The following is a 25796-nucleotide window of genomic DNA, read 5'->3' as shown; positions in this document are numbered from 1 at the left end:
AATACCATCCGAGATGTGATTTGTTGTGATGTGTTGCATTTCATGATAGCATGAAATTTTAATATATGATTTCACTATTCTGCTCACTGGGCTTTGTAGCTCACCCCTCTCCCCTAACCCCAGATGTGCAGGTACAGGGTAGACCAGGCGGTTAGCCAGAGTTTTGAAGTATGTTTATGTAATAGCTAGATTGTGGACATGACAATTGTACTATGATGTAATGTAAGAGATTACAGTATGTTATGTAATGAGGTATATTGAGGTTATAGATGTGCTTGACCCTATGAGTATTGTAATCCCTTGTTAATGCATGATCTTAGCTATTTGATGATACAGATGTTAGCCAACTCATCTCATGTTGTAACGCCCGTTGAGGCATTGATGAGATCCCACAGAGGGATCATGATTATGATCATGACTATGCACATGTATGTTCAGGTTGAGTTGGATGTTTTAAAAGAAAAGTTTAAATTTTTATGTATGTTGTTGATCATGTATGGGATTATACAGGTTTACAGGTTTCATGTCAGGCTTGCTACGGGTCCCGGCGGCCTTAAGCCGATCTGGATCCTAGCGCCGGTAGCGGTCCGATTTTCGGGTCGTTACATCTCAAGACTACAAGGATGCACTTTCCACCAGGCTAAGCCTCGGAGTGCAAACTCGAAATAATTTATTAATAAAGAATGAACCATAACATTTTATTTTACTTCTTGGGGTTTGAAATAATACAATAAAAAATAATTTTTCACAAAATAAAACATTCAACTTTAACTTGTTAATATATTGATTAAATATGCAACTTATCGCCTTCGAACAAAGAAAATAGCCATGGAAGAGAATTAAAAATCCAACCAATATGTATGATTTTTAATTTTAGAGTAAGAAATTTAAAGACTTGAAATATTAATTAAGCATAAGATCATACATCATCAAACTCAATTGCACCAAAAAAATTAAAGATTGCAGTACCTATTATTATAAATTATTAACATCTAATAACAATTTCCACTCAAGAAACTACATTCTTAGAAAAATAAAATTTATTAAGCTCCAACAATGGTGGATGATAGTAGCGGTAATGGTGGTAGTAGAGGAGGAAAATAATATGCTTTATCACACTAATCCCTTCGAGTATGTCATTTTCTTAAGTGGTAAATTCTAGTGTATCAATCATATTAGGCCAACACTCTTTTGTAATAGTATGAATAGTTTCACAATAACTATGGCCTAAATATGTTTCACTATTAGGGAAGAATAGAATGATCTCTCCAAAATATGCGTGAATTTAAATCAAAGAATCCAACATTTGGATAATTTATCATCTAACTTCAATCTAGTCAGTAGAGGGGGGCGACCCTCTCTACCTGAGTTGTGGGTTAAACCTCCCCTCACCAGGTGAGTTGTTGTTTATATATATATATTATTTTCTCTTTGTGGGGAGAGTTGCCTTGCATGTTTGGATTTGGGTGTTGTTTAACTTAGATCGGGAGTTTCTTTTGGCAAGTGAATTTTGGATCTAGGTGACTGGTGTTTTCTTCTTCTTTTTTTTTCTTGGCTGTTCCTTTTTTTTTTTCTTTTCCTCCATGGTTGGGTTGACTTCTTGCAGGAATGGAGGTGCAAATGTCTATACAGATTTTTTAGGAAGAGGCTCTTCAGGATCTGTAGCAATTTCTTTGTTGGTTGCTGACCAAAGCCATGTCAAAGGGCAGTTGCTTCTCCTCTTCTTTTCCTTTCCATTTCACTTGCATGCTTGAGGTTGTTGGGCCCTAGGTTTCTTTTGCTTATGGGAGCGATGATTTGTGGCTTGTTTGGTTAGCCATCCTCTGTGTGCTTTATGGTTCTTGATGTTTTTCCAAGGAAATCACATGCTTTCCATTGTTGTTTTCTACGTTTAATAACCTCTCCAATCTTGGATCCTTCTTTGTTTCAAGTTTTTTTGGTTGAGGGATGGTGAGTCTCAGTGTGAAGTAGATTTATGTTTAGATGTCCTGCCCCTAGCTCCAACAATTTCTCTAGCAGTGACATCCATGTCCTTGACCGTGTGGTGCATAGCTAGGGTTTTGAAAATTTGGGCCATGGACCTATTCTATATGGTTTTTTTGGCCTTAGCTTTGATGCTTTTGGATCTCATTTGTATTTTTTAAGCTTTAGCCTATTTATGTATTAGGCTTCGAGCCTCCATCAATGAAACTCTATCTTAGACAAAAAAAAATCTAGTCAAGACGGTGGAGTTGGTTGTCGAGAATTGTGCAGCCATGTATCCAATGCCAGATGCTAAGGAAATAATAAGAAATAAAAGTTTCAAAATATGAAGGAGAGAGTTGTGTGAAGAAGTACATGGAATAAATATTTTGCTAATGGATTTTGTATAAAATGGATATATGAAGGTTACATTTTTGTGGAGAGTAAAGAGACTAAAATTATCTCAATTATTAATATAATAAATTGTAGTTGAAAGAATATATATTCCCTGATCTGAATCTTTACAAACCTAGCTATTATATAATAGGCTAAAGTCTCGACAACTGCCTAAATACAAATATTAATCACTACAAATTAGGAACTAAATAAATATACAAAAGACATAGTTAACTAATTTAGAAGATAATTATGGAATATTAAATTGATATGCTATCAATTCTATCACACCCCCACAGTCTGAGCAGGAGGAGGATGGATGCTCAGACATTTCTGAAAATCATCAAATAACATGTGCAGAAGACCTTTGGTAAATATATCAGCAATTGATAACGAGAAGGGACATGAATAACACGCACCTCTCTCTTTTAGACTTTCTCACAGACAAAATGAATGTCCATTTCAATATGTTTAGTGGATTGATGTTGAACTGGATTCCCTGTTAAATATATCGCACTAATATTGTCACAGTGAACCAAAATTGCATTTTGGATAGGATAATGAAATTCAAGAAGAAGATTCTGAATCCAACAGGATTCAAAAACAATATTAGCAACACCCATGTATTCAACTTTAGCATTAGACTTAGAGACTGTAGGTTGTCATTTGGAGGACCAAAAAATAAGGTTATCTCTAAGAAATACACAATACCCGAAGGTGGATCGTCGAGTATCAAGACATCCACCCCAATTTGCATTTGTATATGATAAATGAGTCTGAATCAAAGACTTATACAAGTGTATTCCATAATCAATCGTACCTCGTATATACCAAAGAATGCGTTTTAAAGCCTCCAAGTGTTCAATTTTGGAGCATGCATAAATAAGTAGACTTGTTAAACGACGTAAGAGATATCTGGCCATGTAAAGGTAAGATATTGTAGAGCACTAACTAATCGATGATATTTCATCAGATCATCATAAGCACAATTAGATTTTGCACTTAGCTTCCCTTTGTTGTCGAGGGGAGTTAAACTAGGCTTGCATGAACTCATTCCTGCCTTTTCCAATATGGCTTTTGCATATTTTTGTTAAGAGAGAAAATACCAGATTTGGTGTGAGTGACTGCAATACCCAAAAAATAGTTCAATTGACCTAATTCTTTCATAGCAAATTTTGCACTGGGAAGAGATATAATAGAACATCGAAGAGCATTAAAAGAGGCTGTTAGTATGATTTCATCAACATACAATAATATATATGCAATGTCACTGTTATTGCAATATATAAAAAGAGAGTAGTAAGCTTTGTTGTGAGTAAAACCAATGGTAGAAACAAAATCAGTAAATTGTTGTTACCATGCTCGAGGAACCTGCTTAAGACCATACAGATATTTACATAAGAAGCAAATATGATCAGGTTGAGTAGGATCTTAAAACCCATAGGCTTGTGCGTATAAATAGTTTCATTCAAGTTCCCGAGTAAAAATGCATTCTTGATGTCCAACTTATGTATAAACCAAGATTTAGACAACGCAATGCTAAGAACTGCTCGAATAGTTGTCGGTTTGACAATAGGATTGAATGTCTCCTCACAGTCAATTCCTTCTCGTTGTGACTTGCCATCACCTACAAGACAGTCTTTATGCCTTTTAAAAGAACCATCGAATATCCACATACACCGAATTATATTCACATTAGATAGACAAGGTACTAAATCCCACGTCTTATTGTTAATTAGAGCCTTATATTCATCCAACATGGCATTTTTCCAATTTGGGTCATTTAAGGCACTCACTAGGTTATAAGGAATTGGTGAAATTTTAGGATTTTCAACATTAAAGGTGTGATGGTATTTTGAGTTTGGCTTGAATATTCCATGTTGACTATGAGTAGTCATACGATGGGCTATGGGTTGGTTTGGTTGAGGTGGAATGGTGGGATTTGGAGAAGATGAGGGAGGTTGCAATGGTGAGTTATGGTGCAAAGGAGAGTGAACCATAGGAGAAGGAGGTTGAGATGTCTGATTTGAAGTTGTTTGTTGATGTAAATTTTGAATTTTCAAAGGAGATAGACCGTCATCTAAGAATTCATATGTCAAGGCATTTGGAGTATGAATTTTTGAAAAAGAAAATTGGGTTTCATAAGAAACAACATGATGACAAATGATAAATTTTTGAGTCAACAAATCATAATATTTGTAGCCCCTATGATTGAAAGGGTATCCTAAGAACACACATGGAGTTGATCGAGCTTGATGTTTATGTATAGTAGTAGAGGGAAAGAGAGGATAATAAACAATTGAAGACTCAAAGATGGGAATAGGAAGGATCCTTGTGATAAAGAATTTGTGTAAGAGATTTGTAACCCAGTACCTTTGTAGGAAGGATATTAAGAAGGTATGTTGTCATTTCGAGAGCATGATGCCAAAAAGAGGGTGGCATGGATGAGTGAGCTAAAAGAGTACAAACTATATTGTTAATGGATTTTATTTTCCGTTCTACTTTTCCATTTTCAGAAAAGGTATGGAACACGAGAAACAGAATGACATGCCATTATGTTCACAAAACTTATGAAAATGTTCATTATCATACTCACAACCATTATCACATTGAAAAAAATTTGATGTCTTTTTCAAATTGAGTTTTTATAAATTTTTGAAAAGAAAGAAAAGTACTGTAAACCAAGGATATTTTAGATAAAGGAAAAGTTCACAAAAAATTAGCGCAATTGTCAAGAAATAAATCATAATAGCGATGACTGGACGAGCTAAGGATTGGTGATGTCCATAAGTCACTGTGAACAATTTCAAAAGGCATGTGAGTAAAATAAACATAATCATAAAATGACAACTTAACAAATTTTCCAAGAGGACAAGAAGTACAAAATGAAATACTGGATTTACTACAGCTAATAAAATTATTTTTTCAAAGAGTACTAAGAATAGCATCTCTTGGATGACATAGACGAGAGTGCCACAAGGTAGAAGAAATGGCATTAAAAGCTAAATCGACATAAGATAAAATAGCACAATTTGAGGTGGTGAAGGGATAGAGTTCTCCTTTGCTCTCACATATCAGTAGTTTGCTCCCCGTCTGAAAATCCTTCACAGAAAAATTCAAAAGGATCAAATTCAATAGAAACCATATTATGGATAGTAAATTTACGTACCGAAATAAAGTTTTTAATCAATTTAGGAGCATGTAAAACATTGGTGAGCTTTAATGGGGGGGTTGGTATGAGTTAGAGAAGCATTACCATAACCACAAATTGGAATCATACTACCATTTCCAACAATTATTCCTTTATTTTGGCTTAAATTACAATAAGATGTGAGAGTACCTGGATTGGTAGTCATGTGTGATGTAGCTCCAGTTTCCATATACCAATTTTCTTCTGGTTGTTTCAAAGAAATAGTATTTATTGCCTGATCAATGTCAGTGCGGGTATAAATGCTTGGAGCTAGAGTGGTGATGTAGAAAGATTAAGGTGGTTTAGCACCTAGCACCCCCTACTGCCTGGCCGCTGGTGGTTGATAGGATAAAGGCATGGAGGCATTGCCCAAGGCCAAGGATACCATCCACCTAAAGGAGGATAATTCCAGAACTGTTGTTGTTGCTGGAATCGCTATTAATGATGGCGATTGTAACGTCGTCCATTCTGGTGTGCTGATTGTGGTTCTGTTGGTTACCATGGTTCTATTGGTTACCACAGTTTTTACCAGGTTATTTCTTGCCTTTATTTGTTGAATTCTTGGTTAGAGCATTCATTGTTGTCACTAGTATTGTCAGTATTGTTAATGAATTTCATTAACAAGGCAAAAGTTGAACCTGCTTCAATTTTTGCTTGTTCAACCTTGGTGATTCTTACAATAGTAGCATAGACCGTGCTGGGAGAACATGGGCAAAAGAGACTTATTCTGAACCACTGTTACAAAGCCACTATATGCGTAAGTCAAACCAGTGAGTAGACGTAGAACCATTCTCTGGTTAAAAAGCTCAGCTCCAATATTAGCTAACTGATCAGCTAAAACCTTGAGACGACGAGTGTATGACTTTGTATAAGGAAAATCACGCAAATTGGTATTTGCAAATTTAGTCTCTAGATGAATTGCTTTAGAGATTTTTTTGTCTTAAAACAGATATACCAATCGGTTCCAAGCTTCGGCAGCCGTGTCATTCCGATTGATAATGGTATTTAAGAGATCGTCAAAGATAGTCCCATAAATCCATTAACAAACAATATTTTCAATTCGATCTCATTGAACAGGGTTAGCCAGATTGGTCACTGGAGCAGCGACCGTAGGTGGATCGATGTGATCTTAGGTGAGTGTAGCTTTAGCATGATTGTAAACAACGTTGCCCAATTATTGTATTGAGCATACTCATAATCCAGCATGAGAGTGTAATACCCGGCTAAGCTCCGGTGTCAGAATTCCAATCTTCCGACGGAATCTCCATTGAAATCTGGAATCTCGAAGCTAGAATCTCCTTAGGAAGGGTAAAATAAGGTTTTTATAAAATGAATTTGAAAATTTTAAGGTTTTCAGAAAGAAAGAAAAGAGTTTTGAAAGAAAATAATTTTGGAGGGGAAAAACCAAGTTCGGCTGCCGAACCTTATGTTCGGCCGCGGGATCTCCCCTTTCGACCCCCGAAGGTGGTTTCATCCAGCCACCTATAAGAGGCCTTCAGCCCGAAGATGAGGGAGTTTTCTCTCCATTTTCGGGCATAGGTGAGTCCTTGCCCTTCCTTTGGTGATTTTGTTGTTTATTCTTCAAATCCCTTAAAGAAATTCATGAGTTTTGCCTTATTTTTGAAGATTTGAGCTTGAATCCAAGTTTTGAAACCTTGGAGACCTTCGGAGACCGTTTTACCTCACCTCCACGTTGGGGTTGCTGTCACCTTTAGATTTCAAAGAGGTAATCCTAGATCCTTGTTTTCCTTATGTTTTAATCAAGTTTTAAGAAGGGGTAAAGGGTTAAAAATGCATGAAATGGTTAGATCTAATGTTATAGGGTTTGAATTGGGTTGTTTATGAATGTTTGCTCTTGCGTTGTTTTTATGGTTGTTTGTTGGGGTTTAGGCTAGTTTTTATGCCCCTTATGCTTGATGAGTGTGTATGCATGTTTTGAGGAGTTGGGTGTGAGGATTTGAGAAGTTTTGTAGGCTGAGTACATAGGGCAGAAACGGGTTCTGCCTTGCTGGAGAACCCAGTTTTGGCTGGAGAACCCAGGTTCGGCCGCCGAACCTGCTTGTGGAGGCAGCCTTTTGGCCGCCTAACTTGCCCCCGAAAGCATGACTTTCAGATCTGTGAAGGGGTTTCGACCGTCGAACCCGCCCCTGAAAGTCCCTGACTTTCGGATCTGTGAAGGGGTTTCAGCCGTTGAACCCACCCCCGAAAGTCCTTGACTTTCGGATCTGTGTGGAGTTTAGGCCGCCGAACCTGCCGCCGAAAGTCCCTTGCCCAGCCTTCCTTTGCTTATTTTATGTGCATGTTTTGTTATGTTTTAGAGGAGTTTTTGGGAATTATTTTGAGTCTTGTGATAGCTATGTTTGGTCCCTCATTTGAGTCTATCTGTGTAGGATCAGACCTAGGAGATCGTAGAGGCCTTCAGTGAGCTAGCTGCGTCATTGTTAGGCAAGCGTCAGCCAGAGGTGAGTAGAACTAAACTATCTTTTCAAAGTAACTAAACTTTTAAGCATGTTCATGCATCACGAATGCCATGTTTATATATTAGGATGTTTGCATTAGAATTCACGAATATGATGCATTGCATAATTTACTGTTGATGGGGATGGATGTTGGATGACCCACTAGCCCTTGATATGATATGATATGATATGATACGGAAGTTCAGGTCGAGGCCCATTCTACGCCCCTATCATTTATGGATATGTTATGTTATATTTAAGCGAAAGTCCTGGGGAGCTCCATCAAGGGCCGGGCACATTAGATTATGTAGAGGGTTACTGGTGACAAGTCCATCTTGATGTGAATTATTTGTGTTGTGACGCATTTCATACGAGCATATGTTTATTAAACTGTTTTTTTTTTTATGTTCTGCTCACTAGGCTCTTATAGCTTATCCCTTTCCCCTAACCCCAGGTTTGCAGGGTCGAAAATAGCTTGGGAAGCTGGCATAGTAGCTGGTATAGTTTAATCGATGCGGAACCCAGGATCAATATGTGATCAAAATCCCGTCACACAACTTGACAAAGAACAAGACAAAGATATCTTCTAGAAGGTTGCTCTACTACACCCCTAACCAACCAATGTGATTAGAAACATAGATAATTAAGCGAAGGTTGCTCTACCACACCCCTAACCAACCAATGTGATTAGAAACATAGATAATCAAGCGATTCCAGCTTCGAGAACGCCACAAGAAATTCTTGATAAGTTAATTAAGCATGGAGGAGATCCATATCAGAACGCCACAAGGTTAAACCTTGATAAGTTGCTAAATAATGGAGAAGAACCAAATATTGTTCATAAAATCATCTTTATTCATTGTCTCCTTGTGGCTGCCACCGTAAGGGTGTTTTTATAGCCTTCAAACCCTAATTCTATTGTAGGAAGGTGTAATTACAATATAGGAAGGGTATCTAGTCAAATAGTCAAACCTGGATTACATTAAAGATCATTTTCCTAAATTATCTTGGAGAAATCTCCTTCCTAAATGGGCTGCACGAATTTGCCTTCTAATATAGGCCAAATTAATTTAAAACAAATCCCACAAAATACTAAAATACCAAAATAATAAAACTGGCTTAAATGCAATTTGGCCATACATGCATTACGATGATCTGAAATTGTGTTGTGCGTCCACATGTGTTAAAGAGAGTCTGACTTGTTTTCTTATTCTCCCATGCTTCCCAAATATAGTTCTCATCTCGTAAACCTTGAATTAAGCGATGATAACTTGATTTGTCATGATTTGGAGTTTTTCCTTTTAAATTTTTGAAGCATCGTATTATTTCCTTATTCGTATCATTCTCTGCTTCTTCAAAAAGATTCGTCCTCGAATTTTCAACCATAATGATAAGAAAAAAATCGATCAACATGGGATTCTCTTTGAATTTAGTATAACATGTCACGAATAAAACACTAAATTTTGACATCTCTCCTCTTTTTTTTTTCTTTTTGAAATCAAATAATTGAAATGATTTTTTTTCTTTTCTCTTCTTTTTTTTTTTTATCTCTCACTTTTTTTTAAAGAAAAAATCTCACACAACTGAAATAAAAAAAAAAATTTCTCATTTTTTTTTATCTCTCACTTTTTTTTTAAAGAAAAATCTCACACAACTGAAATAAATAAAAAAATTCTCTGTTTTTTTTTTCTTTTTTTTCTTTTTGTTGAGAGAAACTATAAGATAAACTAAAATATAAAAAAATAGAGAAAAAAATAAAAAAAACTTACAAAATAAATAAATGTAGATAAATAGGAATTTATCTATCACCGTGCTCTGATACCAACTGATGTGGAACCCAGGATCAACATGTGATCAAAAACCCCGTCACACAACTTGATAAAGAACTAAGCAAATATATCTTCTAAAAGGTTGTTCTACTACACCCCTAACTAACGAATGTGACTAGAAACATAGATAATCAAGCGAAGGTTGCTCTACTACACCCCTAATCAACCATGTGATTAGAAACATAGATAATCAAGCGAAGGTTGCTCTAACCACACCCCTAACCAACCATGTGATTAGAAATATAGATAATCAAGCGATTCCAACTTCGAGAACGCCACAAGAAATTCTTGATAAGTTAACTAAGCATGGAGGAGATCCATATTAGAACGCCACAAATTAATTTAAAACAAATCCCACAAAATATTAAAATGCCAAAATAATATAATTGGCCTAAATGCAATTTGGCCATACATGCATCACACGATCTGAAATTGTGTTGTGCATCCACATGTGTTGAAGAGAGTCTGACTTGTTTCCTTATTCTCTCATGCTTCCCAAATATAGTTCTCATCTCGTAAACCTTGAATTAAGCGATGGTAACTTGATTTCTCATGATTTGGAGTTCCCCCTTTTAAATCTTTGAAGCATCGTATTATTTTCTTATCCGTATCATTCTCTGCTTCTTTAAAAAGTTTAGTTGTGGACATGTATTGTACAATGGATTAGAATTGTACTTTGCCCTAGTTTTTTCATTGTAATCCCTGTTAACATGATCCTTATGTAAAAGTTTTAATTATGAGTTATGCTTGAACCAAGCTTGAGGCATGTAATGTTAACCATACTAGAGCATTTGAAAAGGGCTCTAGTATGGGTTTTTATGTTTTCAATATGATGCATGTATAGGTTGAGCTTGGTTTCATGGAAATGTTTAAGTTTTTGTTTAAATGTTTGATCATGTATGGGATTCTATTAGGTACACAAGATGTATAGTAGGCTTGCTATGGGTTCCGGCGACCTTAAGTCGATTTGAATACTAGCGCCGGTAGCGGTCTGGTTTCCAGATCGTTACAGAGTGGTATCAGAGCACTAGGTTCATGTGGTCGGACCTAGAGAGTGTCGGGCTCATAGATGTTATAGAAGGGCAAGCACATTAGGAAAAATCATGTCCATTAGGATAGGATGTAGAGTCCTGTCTTGACAAATGTATGATGATGTGTGATGCCATGACTTTATGCATGTGCAATAATGATATGTTATGTATATGTTGTGGGTTCATGTGTGTCCACATGAATCATATGATACTAATGTTTATGCGATATATGTTGTTTTCAGAAGACAGGATGCGAGGCTCACGTCGATCTACACGATTGACCGGAGTTCCACCTGAGAATGAGGGCATGGATGAACTTCCTCCTATTGATCTGTCGAGAGCACGGTTGAGTAGGACTAATAGGGAAGAAACGTTAAGGGACCCTAGAAGGTCTTTTGATGTGAACAGGAGGAGAACAAATCCGGGAAGGATGTCTGCGGATGTTAGGGAAATAGTGGAGGATGATCAATGAAGAGACGGAAGTCTGGGTGTGAGTTTTTCGGGAGAGGGTGTAGGAGAATCTGAAGGAGGTGCTCAGGCCTCAGGTTTGCTTACCCACCTTAGTATCCACCCCACCCACAGGGACCCGGGTATCCAATGGGAGGTCCATCGGATTTCTCTAGCTACCACCCATACCCCTCACACATACCCTATCCTCCCTATTACCCACCATATCCCATGTTTTCGCCTCCACCCTTTTATTACCAGAATCCAGCAAACCCTAGTCCAGGGAATGCTGCACCACCTCCTCCCCCATCAGAACCAGAAATTCCTGAAACCCAACCACCCAAACCTAACCCATCAACAGGGAGCAAGGTGAAAATGACAGACTATTTGAAGTTGGATGCTCCCAAGTATAAAATAGGTGATGATCCGTTTGAGTATCTTAAGACGGTGAAAATGATAACTGATGAGTTGGGGGCTAGTGACAGTAGAGCCATTCAAATGGTGGGGTTCACTCTTAAATGCAAAAAGGCAAAGGAGTGGTTCAAAAATTATGTAGACCCGAGACTGGACAACCTATATTGGGTTTGCAGGATGGGTTTTTCCAGACAGTTCAAGGGAGTTGAAGGTGATAGAATTTGAGCAAATGAGATAGAATGAAGACATGAGCGTGGACGAGTATATAGATAAGTTTCTAAAGTTGCTTCAGTTTGTGGGTCAGGCTTATGACACTGACCAGAAGAAGGCTAGGAGGTATACTATGAGACTCCACTCTAGGTATTCCTCCTTGATTCTAGCAGCAGAGAGAGAGAGAGTTTCCACACTATTGTGGATGCAGCTCGGAAAATGGAGGCTAGTGCCATCATTCAGGGGACAGTTAAGCAATAGGTGGCACAGTCCTCGGGTTCCAAAACCCCGGGTATAGGGAAGTTTGATCTCTCCTCTCTAAACACATCCGCCACAGGAAGTAAAAAGTGAAACAAATCCAAGTCCAAGAAGAATAAGTTCTGGAACCGGTTGAAGTCTGGTCTGGGAATGGGTGGTGGTTCAAGCTCTGGTTCGGATAGCTCCGGATGTATGAGCTGCGATAAGCCACACAAAGGGGTCTATCGGTTTGGGACTAAGCATGTTTCAGATGTGGACAGGATGGGCACATGGCACGTGAGTGTCCCAATGCAACTTTGATGGCTCAGTCTCAACAGACAGCTTCTGGCAGCATGGCTCAGCCAGTAGCTTTGGCCACATCTTAGGGTAGAGGGAGAGGTAGAGGGAGAGGGACAACATCTTCTTCAGCAGGTTCCCAAGGGGAAGGTCCTTCAGCTCCAGCACGGATCTTCACCATGATACAGCAGGAGGCCAACACATCGAACACGGTGGTGTTAGGTAAACTCACTATTGGGTGTTATGATGTGTATGCTCTTATGGACCCTGGTGCCTCTCATTCTTTTGTTTCTTCGAGAGCCGTAGAGAGTTTGGGTTTGATAGCTTCTGGGTTAGAGTGTCCTCTTTGGGTCAGTGGGCCCAAGTGTGATCCATCTGTGGCAGAGTCAGTCTGCTGGTTCAGTCCAGTTTTTGTTGAGGGTAGGTGCCTTCCAGCTGACTTTATGGTTCTAGATTGGACTGATTTTGACGTCATTCTAGGGATGGATTGGCTCTCTACTCATGGTGTTATCTTGGACTGCAGAGACAAGGTAGTTAGGTTCAGAGAACAAGATGGATCAGAGGTCGTTTTCAGAGGAGACAAAGTAGGGATGCCTAGAGGTTTTATATCTGCCTTGCAGGCTCATAGGTTGCTTAAGAGGGGTTGTCAGGGGTTTCTTGTACATGTCAGAGAATTAAATGGTCAGGTTAGAAAACCGGCTTCAGTGCATGTGGTCAGAGAGTTTCTCGATATTTTTCCAGACGAGCTACCAGGTTTACCACCTGCTAGGGAGATAGAGTTCGAAATTGAAGTAATGTCCAGAACGAGACCCATCTCTATTCCTCCCTATAGGATGGCACCTGCAGAGTTAAAGGTGTTGAAAGAACAGTTGCAAGAGTTGGTAGATAAAGGTTTCATCCAACCTAGTACCTCACCCTGGAGTACTCCGGTTTTGTTTGTGAAAAAGAAGGATGGATCCCTAAGGCTTTGTATCGACTACAGACAGTTGAACAAAATCACTACCAAGAACAAGTATCCGTTACCCAGGATCGATGATCTGTTTGACCTAGGGCTGAGCCTTCGGTCGGTTCGATTCAAAATCAAACCGAACCGAATAAACTGAAAACTGAAATTTTAGTATTTATGAAAACCGAACCAAACTGATTTTGATCAAAAATCAAATTGAACTGAACCAGTCTGATTCAATTCGATTCGATTCGGTTTGATTGGTTTCGATTTTTAATAATTTTTTTATTTTTTACACTTTATTTTTAGTTTTTTAAAATTTAATTAAAATATTTAATTTTAATATAATTTAATTTCTCTATATTATTAAAAATAACATATTATTATCACTAATCAGTTCGGTTCCATTTTTTTGATTTTTTTCTGATCAAAATCGAACCGAACTGAAATAACTGAAATTTCTGAAATTAAAAATCGAACCGAACCGAATTGAATAAAAAATCGAACCGAATTTTAAAATTAATTCGGTTCGGTCGGTTTTTTGGGTTTGAACCAAATAGTGCTCACCCCTTGTAACGACCCGAAAATCGGACCGCTACCGGCGCTAGGATCCGGGTCGACTTAAGGCCGCCGGGACCCGTAGCAAGCCTGACATAAAACCTGTGAACCTGTGTAATCCCATACATGATCAACAATATGCATAAAAATTAAAACTTCTCTTTCCATAAACATCAACCAAACTCAACCTGTGCATATCATTAACATAACTTTGATCCCTCTGTGGGACCTCATCTGTGCCCTCAATGGGTAACATACATCTGTTGAGTTGGTTTGCATAAACATCAACAAAATCTCTAAGATCATGCATAAAAGGGATACAACAATCTATGGTCAAGCACATACTAACATCCATAAAACTCGTTACATAACTACACTGTACTTTTACATTACAATTTGATCATGTCCATTGCTAGCTATTACATAAGCATGACTTCTTTACTCTATCCGGACTCCCGCACTATATCCTGTACCTGTAAGCCTGGGGGAAAAGGGAGAGGGGTGAGCTAAAAGCCCAGTGAGTAGAGCTAGTAAAACACATTAACACTATGCTCAAATGGAATGCATCATAACACAAACAATTCACATAAGGGTTGGGTGAACTCGTCACCAATTAGTCCAAGTTAACTCTGTGCCAGGCCTGTAGAATGGGGTCCTGGTCTTTCCTGTCAGAACATACATTACTTACCATTTTCCCAGGGCCTCCTCTGGGCTCCTGGTCTTCGAGTCCCATAACCGTACCTTACTCTGTGCCAGGCCTGTAGACTGGGGCCTGGACTTGCTTACTCTGTGCCAGGCCTGTAGCATGGGGTCCTGGTCTTCCTGTCTTGGACTAATTGGGTCATCCAACATTCACCCACATCAACAACAATTTATGCAATGCGGCATATTCGTGAAACTAATGCAATTATCCTATTGCATAATCATGATGCATGAAACATGATAAAACATTTAGTTTAAAAGATTAAGTTTAGTTCCACTCACCTCTGGCTGACTCTGACAACACCGCAGCTGAACTCACTGCTGGGGTCCTCGGTTCCTCGGGTCCGAACCTACACAGGTGGACTCAAATGAGGGACCAAACATACTTGAACATAACTCTAAACTACTCCCCAAAAACCCCCTAAAACATCCTGAAAATATCACATAGAGATATGCATGGAGTGGCTGAACAGGGCACTTTCGGCGGCACCTTCGGCGGCCGAAAGTCCTAGACAGAGACGAAACTCAGGCAGGTTCGGCGGCACCTTCGGCGGCCGAAAGTCCCAGACAGAGACGAAAGTCTCTTTTCGGGGGCACCTTCGGCAGCCGAATGCTGCCTCCACCAAAAGGGGTTCGGCGGCCGAAACTCCCTTCGGCTGCCGAACCTGGTTTCTGCCAAACGGGCAGAAACTTGGTTCAAATGAACCTCCTGCCTCCCAAAACCATAAATCATGCATATATCTCAACCAAAACATGCATATCAGTTCCTAGGGGTCTCAAACAGTCATATACCCCAACTACAACACTTCAAACACACACAAACAACACACATTGCTCAAAACATCAATATATACCCATAACATCAACATATACCCTAACATGCATTTCTACCTATAGATCTTGCATAAAACTTATTTAAAACACATAAGGAGCTTAAGATCGGCTCTTACCTCTTGAAGATCGAGAGGGAGACGAACTAAACTTGGAGATCCTCGAAAATGAGCTCCTGAGTTCCCAAAGCTCCAAAACTTGGTTTAAATGCTCAAAACTTTCAATGCAAGCTTAAAAACTCAAGAAAAATGGAAGAGAGTTGGAGGAAGAACACTAGATTTGCAAGAGGAAGGTCGGAAGCTCGCTGTGGCCGAAAATGGGAGAAAGCTCGCCCATTTCGGCTAAGTCCCCTTTTTATAGGTGGCTGGCCAGGCCACGTTCGGGGGCCGAATGTGCCTCCGTATCCATGCAATGTTCGGCGGCCGAACATGAGGTTCGGCGGCCGAACCTGCACTTTCCTCACTCAGGCTTTCGGGGGCCTAACGTGCCTCCAAAACGCATGCATGTTCGGCGGCCGAACCTGGGTTTTCCTCCAAAGCTATTTTCATGTAAAAACTCATTTAGTTTCATACTTTAAAACCATTAAAATTCATGAAAACATTTTATAACACATGACTCTACCCTTCTAGAGGTCTCCGACATCCGAGATTCCACCGGACGGTAGGAATTCCGATACCGGAGTCTAGCCGGGTATTACATTCTCCCCCCCTTAAGAACATTCGTCCCCGAATGTTCCTCAACTAACACATGCAAGGCATACAACATCTCGTACACATAAAACACGTAGAGACTCCTTTTTATGTAACAGCCCGGACGTGATCCCCGGCACTGTTACCGCTCACGGCCCAGGGCTATCCCTCGCCTGGCCTCTTGCCACCTCGGGCTTTCCACTGGCGTCGTGAGCAGCTCTTAACATCCCTTCACCCTCACGGGTTCCTGGCAGGATTTGTCCCTCGGGGGAGCCATTACGGCCCGCCCTAGCCCGAGTGGATTTGGCCCAATTCCTTCCTCTGGGAATTAGGTCGCCTCCCCCACTGCTCGAACCCTTGACCTCCCACTTTAAGGGAATAGTCTGGTGAGAGTGAGTACCAATTGTTCCAATGGCACAATTGGTACTCACTCTCACCAGACTATTCCCTTAAAGTGGGAGGTCAAGGGTTCGAGCAGTGGGGGAGGCGACCTAATTCCCAGAGGAAGGAATTGGGCCAAATCCACTCGGGCTAGGGCGGGCCGTAATGGCTCCCCCGAGGGACAAATCCTGCCAGGAACCCGTGAGGGTGAAGGGATGTTAAGAGCTGCTCACGACGCCAGTGGAAAGCCCGAGGTGGCAAGAGGCCAGGCGAGGGATAGCCCTGGGCCGTGAGCGGTAACAGTGCCGGGGATCACGTCCGGGCTGTTACACCCCTAGTTTGACCAGCTAGCAGGAATTGGTTGTTTTTCGAAGATAGATTTGAGATCCGGGTTTCATCAGCTGAAATTCCAAGAGGAAGACGTACCCAAGACAGCCTTCAGGACCAGATATGGGCATTATGAGTTCCTAGTGATGCCATTTGGGCTAACTAATGCCCCTGCAGCATTCATGGATCACATGAATAGAGTTTTCAGATAGTTTACGGATCACTTTGTTATTATTTTCATTGACGATATCTTGGTGTATTCCAGAAATGCAGAGGAGCATACCCATCATCTGAGGATTGTGTTGCAGACCTTGAGAGAACACGGCTTGTATGCCAAGTTCTCTAAGTGTGAGTTCTGGTTGAGGAGTATCTCTTTCTTGGGGCATGTGGTGTCATAAAAGGGAATCGAATTGAACCCCAAGAAAGTAGAAGTTGTAGCTAACTGGCCCAAACCCACTACAGTGACAGAGATGAAGAGCTTTTTGGGTTTAGCGGGTTACTACAGGAGGTTTGTTCAGGACTTCTCAAAAATTGCTGCCCCTATGACCAGATTAACCAAAAAGAATCAAAGGTTTGTTTGGTCAGAATAGTGTGAAGAAAGTTTTGAAGAGCTAAAGAGAAGACTGACGTCAGCATCGGTGTTAGCTCTGCCTAAAAGTTATGAAGATTTCACAGTGTTTGTGATGCATCCCGAGTGGGACTAGGTTGTGTGCTAATGCAAAATGAGAGGGTAATTGTTTATGTTTGTAGACAACTAAAGAGGCACGAGTTGAATTATCCTACACACGATCTAGAGATGGTAGCTGTGATCTTTGCACTCAAAATGTGGAGGCATTACCTGTATAGGGTAAAATGTAAGATCTTTACATATCATAAGAGTTTGCAATACATCTTGAGTCAGAAAGAGTTGAACCTGAAGCAGAGAAGATGGGTAGAACTGCTTAGTGATTATGATTGCAAGATGCATTATCATTCGGGTAAGGCAAATGTAGTAGCAGATGCTCTCAACCGGAAATCACTTGGCAGTTTATCCCATATTACAGCAGAGAGAAGACCGGTGGTGAGGAAATTTTACAGGCTCATTAATGAGGGTTTACAGTTAGAGTTGTCTTGTAACGACTCGGGAACCGAACCGCTACCGGCGCTAGGATTCAGATCGACTTAAGGTCGCCGGAACCAGTAGCAAGCCTACTATACATCCTATGTACCTAATAGAATCCTATACATGATCGAACATTACAGCAAAAACTTAAACATTTTCATGAAACCAAGCTCAACCTGTATATGCATCATACTGAAAACATAAAACCCATACTAGAGCCCTCATCAAATGCTCTAGTATGGTAAACATTACATGTCTCAAGCTTGGTTCAAACATAACTCATAATTAAAACTTTTACATAAGGATCATGTTAACAGGGATTACAAGGTAAAGAAAACTAGGGCCAAGCACAATTCTAATCCATTAAAATAATACATGTCCATAACTATTCTATTACATTAACTATACCAGCTACTATGCCAACTTCCTGAGCTATCTTCGATCCTGCAAACTTGGAGTTAGGGGAAAGGGATAAGCTACAAGAGCCTAGTGAGCAGAACATAAAAACAGTTTAATAAACATATGCTCATATGAAATGCATCACAATACAAACAATTCACATCAAGATGAACTTTTCACCAGTAACCCTCTACATAATCCAATGTGCCCGACCCTCGACGGAGCTCCTCAGGACTTTCGCTTAAACATAACAATACATATCCATAAATGCCAGGGGCATAGAATGGGTCTCGACCTGGACTTTCTCTTAAATACTACCAAGGGCATAGAATGGGCCTCGACCTGGACTTCTGTATCATATCATATCATATCGAGGGCTAGTGGGTCATCCAACATCCATCCACAATAATAGTAAATTATGCAATGCATCATATTCGTGAATTCTAATGCAAAACAACCTGATACATAAACATGGCACTCATGATGCATGAACATGCTTACAAAGTTTGATTACTTTAAAACCATAGTTTAGTTTAGTTCTACTCACCTCTAGTCCGATCCTACACAGATGGACTCAAATGAGGGACCAAACATAGCTATTACAAGACTCTAAAAAACTTCCCAAACTCCCCTAAAACAAAACAAAACATGCATACAAAACAAGCAAATGAAGGCTGGGCAGGGGACTTTCGACGGCAGGTTCAGCGGCCGAAGGTCCCTTGCAGATACTAAAGTCAAGGACTTTCGAGGGCAGGTTCGGCGGCTTGAAATCTGGACAGATTCGAAAGTCAGGGACTTTCGGGGGGGGGGGGGGGTTCGGCAACTGAAACCCCATCACAGATCTGAAAGTCATGCTTTCAGGGGCAGGTTAGGCAGCCAAAAGGCTGCCTCCACAAGCAGGTTCGGCGGCCGAACCTTGCTTCGGCGGCCGAACCTGGGTTCTCCAGCTAGGCAGAACCCGATTCTGCCCTATGGATACAGCCACCCAACTCTCCAATCCTCACACCCAACTCCTCACATGCATACTCACTCAAACATTCACAAGGGGCATAAAAACTAGCCTAGACCCCAACAAAAAACAATAAAAACACATAAGAGCAAATATTCATTAAAAACACAACTCAAACCCTATAGCATTAGATCTAACCATTTAATGCATTTCTAACCCTTAACCCTTTCTTAAAACTTGATTAAAACGTAAGAAAAATAAGGATCTAGGCTTACCTCTTAGAGATCTAGGAGTGACAGCAACCCCAATGGGGAGATGAGTCCAAACGGTCTCCGGAGGTCTCCAAGGTTTCAAAACTCAGATTTAAGCTCAAATCTTCAAAAACGAGGGAAAACTCATGAATATTTTGAAGGATTTGAAGGAAAAACAACAAAATCAACAATGGGAGGGCAAGAACTCACTTTTGCTCGAAAATTGAGAGAGAAACTCTCCCATTTTCGGATTGGAGGCCTCTTATAGATGGCTAGCTAGACCACCTTCGGGGGCCGAAAAGAGAGCTCCCGTGGCAGCACCATGTTCGGCGGCCGAGCATGATGGTTCGGTGGCCGAACCTGGTTTTTTCCCTCCAAAGCATTTTTCTTTCTTTTAAAATTATTTAACATAAAAACCAACAGTAAAATCATAAAATTCATTTTGTAAAAAAACTTATTTTACCCTTCTAAGAGGTTCCAGCATCCGAGATTCCGGATTCCAATGGAGATTCTGTCGGAAGGTTGGAGTTCCGACGCCGGAGTCTAACCGGGTATTATGTTTTTTCCCCTTTAAGAACTGTTATAAGTTATAGAAAGTAAATATGTTAATATAGGAAGTAAATATTGATAGATAGGAATTTATCTATCATCGTGCTCTGATACCAACTGATGCGATTGATCAAAAAACAAGCAGTGGATACAGCATCAGCCCAAAAACATTTAGGTACCTTCATTTGGAATAAAAGGCTCTAGCTACTTCAAGAAGATGCCGATTTTTTCTTTCAGCAACTCCATTTTGTGAAGGAGTGGCAACACAAGAGGACTGATGAAGAATCCCTTTTTGTAACAAATAAGATTGAAATTCCCCAGAGAGATATTCTTTAGCATTATCACTTTGCAATATACGGATGGAAATATTGAATTGGGTTTGGATTTTAGCATAAAATGCACAAAAAATAGAAAATAAATCTGAAAGACTCTTTATTAAAAATAACCAAGTAGTACAAGAGAAATCATCAACAAAAGTAACAAAATACTTAAAGCCAGGCTTAGACACAACAGGACAAGGACCCCAAACATTTGAATGGACTAACTCAAAGGGGGGACGAAGCCCGTTTATTGACTCGAGACAGTGTAGGTAAACGATGATGTTTGGAAAATTGACAAGACTCACAATCTAGAATAGACAAAGAATGAAATTGTGGATATAACTTCTTCAAAGCCGAGAGAGAAGGATGCCCCAAACGACAATGAACATCAAAAGGTGTTAAGTGGAGCATACCAGAGATCGAGGAGATCGAGGTAGTTGCTGATCCAAGAAGTAAAGACCCTCTGACTCACTCCCTCTACCAATAATCTGCTTCGTCGAAAGATCCTGAAAAATACAATGATCAGAAAAGAATGAGACACAACAATTCAATGCACGAGTGAGTTTACTAAAGGAAAGCAAATTAAATGCGAACTTAGGGAGACATAACAGAGAGGATACAGAAAGAGAAGGGGTTAAGTTGACATGACCAGGACCAATGACAGAAGATTTAGTGCCATCAGCAAGAGTAACATAATAAGGCGATGTATGAGACTCAAGATTGGACAAAAGGGTAGAATTACCTAACATATGATCGGTAGCACCAGAATCAATAACCCATTTGGAGGATGAAGACACAAGACATGCAGTAGAGTTATCTGACTCGGCAATTGCAGTGATAGATGAGGAATTAGAGGATTTTATAGATGCCCAGTATTGGATGAATTGTGCATACTCATCTGCAGAGATCAAAATTCCCTGATCGGAAGATCCATTCAATTTGTGTTCCGTGATTTTAGTCATCATAGGAATCACATCAGTTACGATGGTGGTTTTAACTTCAGCCATAAGGACAACCAATCCAAAACGATAGTAACAAAAGAAACACAAAATCAGGAAACAGTACCCGGCGTGAACAGTACCGATGAATAGTACCCGTGAACAGTGTCGATGAACAGTACACCTCCTCCCAACACCCGAACGGCACCCAAACCTCAGATTTGAGAAGGGGTCGATGTGGCGACTCCAGCGATGGTGAGATCCAAATGCTACCATTTATGGATAACCCAAATGAACAGAGACCTAAGTCTCCAAAAAAAAATTTTAAAACTTGACGAGAGAGGGAAAAAATTAGATCTCTACGAGAAAGGCTCTAATACCATGTAGAAAGATAATATTTGTTATTGTTTTCACAATAGAGATTACAACCTATTTATACATGAGAGACGGTATCTAAATAGAAAGGAAAATCAAGCCTATGATTATACAATCCCTAAGATTAAGCAACTGACCCATCTATCAATATTTACTTCCTATATTAACATATTTACTTTCTATAACTTATAACACTCCCCTCAAGTTGGATCATAAATGTTAATCATGCCCAACTTGTTACATATATAATCAACTCGAGTCCCATTTAGAGCTTTAGTGAAAATATCTCCTAATTGTTCTCCAGTTCGGATATGTCCTGTTGATATTATCTTTTGTTGGACCTTGTACTTGTTTTGCTCGTGATGTTCGTCCACAGGTTACTAAATTGGATCCCAAATCACTCAAATGTGTCTTCCTTGGCTACTCTCGACGTTAGAAAGGGTATCGTTGTTTTTCTCCTGATCTGAATCGGTATCTTGTGTCTGCGGATGTAACATTCTTTGAGTCCACTCCGTTTTTTCCACCATCATCTGTTTATAATACCAAGGAGGAGGAAGATGATCTCTTGTTATACACTGTTCGCTCTCTGTCTCCTCAGACTACTCCTACACCTTTCGCTCATGTGCCAGGTCGCCCTCCCATCTTTAATGTATATTTCAGACGCTTAGAGGACTCTGACTCTGTTCCGCTACCCGCTTCTTCGTCGACTGATTATGCTCCCATTGATCCTTCACTGTCTAATTTGGATTTGCCCATTGCTCTTCGCAAAGGTAAACGTACTTACACTTATCCTATTTCATCTTGTGTCTCTTATGATCAATTATCCTCCTCTTCTCGTTGTTTTGTCACTGCTTTAGATTCTATTTCAATTTCCAAAACTGTTATTGAGACTTTGTCCCATCCTGGTTGGCGTGCTGCAATGGAAGAGGAAATGATGGCCCTTGACACTAATGGTACTTGGGAGTTGATGTCCTTGCCCCCAGGAAAGCGGGCTATTGGGTGCAAATGGGTGTTTGCAGTGAAAGTAAACCCTGATGGATCTATTGCTCACCTCAAGGCCCGTTTAGGGTCAAAGGTTATGCACAAACTTATGGAGTTGACTATTCTGATACATTCTCCCCAGTTGCCAAGCTCGCATCTGTCCGATTGTTTATTTCCTTGGCGGCTACTCATGATTGGCCTTTGCATCAACTGGATATTAAAAATGCTTTTCTTCATGGTGATCTTCAGGAGGAGGTTTATATTGAGCAACCACCTGGTTTTGTTGCTCAGGGGGAGTCAGGTAAGGCTTGTAGAATTCGAAAATCCCTTTATAGCTTGAAACAGAGTCCTCGGGCATGGTTTGGCAAGTTTAGTGAGGTGGTCCAACAATTTGGAATGAAGATGAGTAAGTGTGATCACTCAGTGTTTTATAAAAATTCTAATAGTGGAATAATTCTGCTTATAGTGTATGTGGATGATATCATCATTACAGGAAGTGACAATGTTGGCATCACATCCCTAAAAGAATTTCTTAAAATACAGTTTCATACAAAGGATTTTGGTTCCTTGAAATATTTCTTGGGAATCGAAGTTATGCGGTGTAAGAAAGGCATCTTCTTATCTCAAAGAAAATATGTTCTTGATTTGTTGGCAGAAACAGAAAAATTGGGTGCTAAGCCTTGTAGTGCCCCAATGACTCCTAACCTTCAACTTACCACAGAAGACAGTGAGCCATTTGCAGATCCTGAAAGGTATAGAAGATTAGCTGGCAAGCTGAATTATTTGACGGTGACTCGTCCTGATATTGCATATTCAGTGAGTGTGGTAAGTCAGTTTATGTCATCTCCTACTGTTGCCCAGTGGGATGCTCTGGGACAGATTCTTTGTTACCTTAAAGGGGCCCCAAGACGAGGTCTATTCTATGGTAACCATAGGCACTCAAATATTGAATGATTTTCTGATGCGGATTGGGCAGGCTCGAAAGTTGATAGAAGGTCAACTACTGGGTATTGTGTTTTTGTGGGAGGTAACTTGGTCTCATGGAAAAGTAAGAAGCAAAATGTGGTCTCCCGTTCTAGTGCTGAATCTGAATATCGAGCCATGGCACAAGCCGTTTGTGAAATCTTGTGGGTTCGTCAACTATTGGAAGAAGTTGGGTTCACAAATTCGGTGCCTGCTAAGTTGTGGTGTGATAATCAAGCAGCTATCCACATTGCCTCCAATCCCGTATTTCACGAGAGGACTAAACATATCGAGATTGATTGTCATTTTGTTCGTGAAAAGGTCCAACAAAAGATAATATCAACAGGACATATCCGAACTGGAGAACAATTAGGAGATATTTTCACTAAAGCTCTAAATGGGACTCGAGTTGATTATATATGTAACAAGTTGGGCATGATTAACATTTATGATCCAACTTGAGGGGGAGTGTTATAAGTTATAGAAAGTAAATATGTTAATATAGGAAGTAAATATTGATAGATGGGTCAGTTGCTTAATCTTAGGGATTGTATAATCATAGGCTTAATTTTCCTTTCTATTTAGATACCGTCTCTCATGTATAAATAGGTTGTAATCTCTATTGTGAAAACAATAACAAATATTATCCTTCTACAAGAACATTCGTCCTCGAATGTTCAACAAGCAAACATAACATTAAGAACATACATGAAAACATAAAACACTTACTTTAAAAGAGATAGGGGTATTGCTGGAGCATGGACTCCCGAGTCTCCCAGGCGCACTCTTCCATGTTGTGGTGATTCCAAAGGACTTTCACCATCGCGATTTCCTTGTTCCTCAACTTTCTGATTTGCGTGTCTATGATCTGCATTGGCTGCTCAACATAGGTGAGATCTCTTAGGATCTCCACATCAGGTTCATTAAGAACCTTGCCTGGATCTGACATGAACTTTCGTAATATGGAAACATGGAAAACCGGAAGGATTCTCTCCATAGAAGCAGGTAAATCTAACTTGTAAGATACATTCCCAATCTTTTGCAAAATTTTGAAGGGTCCGATGTACCTCAGAGCTAGTTTACCTTTCTTCCCAAAACGAATCACCCCCTTCATAGGAGACACCTTAAGCAACACCATATCTCTCTTCTAGAAAACTACATGCTTCCTGCGGACGTCTGCATAACTCTTTTGTCTGCTCACAGCTATTCTGATCCTCTCTCTAATGATAGGCACTACCCTGCTGGTGATCTCTATTAACTCTAGCCCTGCCAAGACTCTTTCTCCTACTTCTTCCCAGCCAACGGATGACCTGTACTTCCTCCCATATAGAGCTTCATAAGGAGCCATCCCAATGCTAGCATGGTAACTGTTATTGTAGGCAAACTCTACCAATGGTAGATGTTGCCTCCAAGAACCGCCAAAGTCTAGCACACACATTCTTAACATATCTTCTATCGTTTGGATGGTCCTTTCTGACTGCCCGTCAATCTGTGGATGAAAGGCAGTGCTAAAATCTAACCTCGTGCCTATAGCATTTTGCAGACTCTGCCAAAATCTAGAGGTAAACTGAGGTCTCCTATCTGACACTATTGATACTGGAGCCCCATGTAGCCTGACAATCTCCTCTACATATACCTGCGCTAATTTGTCCACAGAATAGCCACTCCTGACAAGAATGAAGTGAGCAGATTTGGTCAATCTGTCCACTATTACCCATATAGAGTCTAATCTGTTGGACGTTGCTGGTAATGCCACCACAAAGTCCATTGCCACATTTTCCCATTTCCATTCTGGAATCGGTAGTGGGTTGAGCATCCCAGCTAGCTTCTGATGTTCCAACTTCACCCTCTAACATATCTCACAAGCGGACACAAACTGTGCCACTTCCCTCTTCATAGCTGGCCACCAATAAACTCTCTTCAGATCCTGATATATTTTAGTGGCCCCAGGGTGAACAACTTCTCTCATAATGTCTCCCTTTAGACTTACGTCATTTGGTACACATAATCTTTTTTCGTAATGGAGAATCCCTTTATTTCCGAATCTAAACTCACCATTCTTG

This window comes from Manihot esculenta, chromosome 7 (assembly GCF_001659605.2).
Source record: "Manihot esculenta cultivar AM560-2 chromosome 7, M.esculenta_v8, whole genome shotgun sequence".
NCBI classification, from domain to species: domain Eukaryota; kingdom Viridiplantae; phylum Streptophyta; class Magnoliopsida; order Malpighiales; family Euphorbiaceae; genus Manihot; species Manihot esculenta.
Note: the sequence above shows the minus strand (reverse complement) of the source record.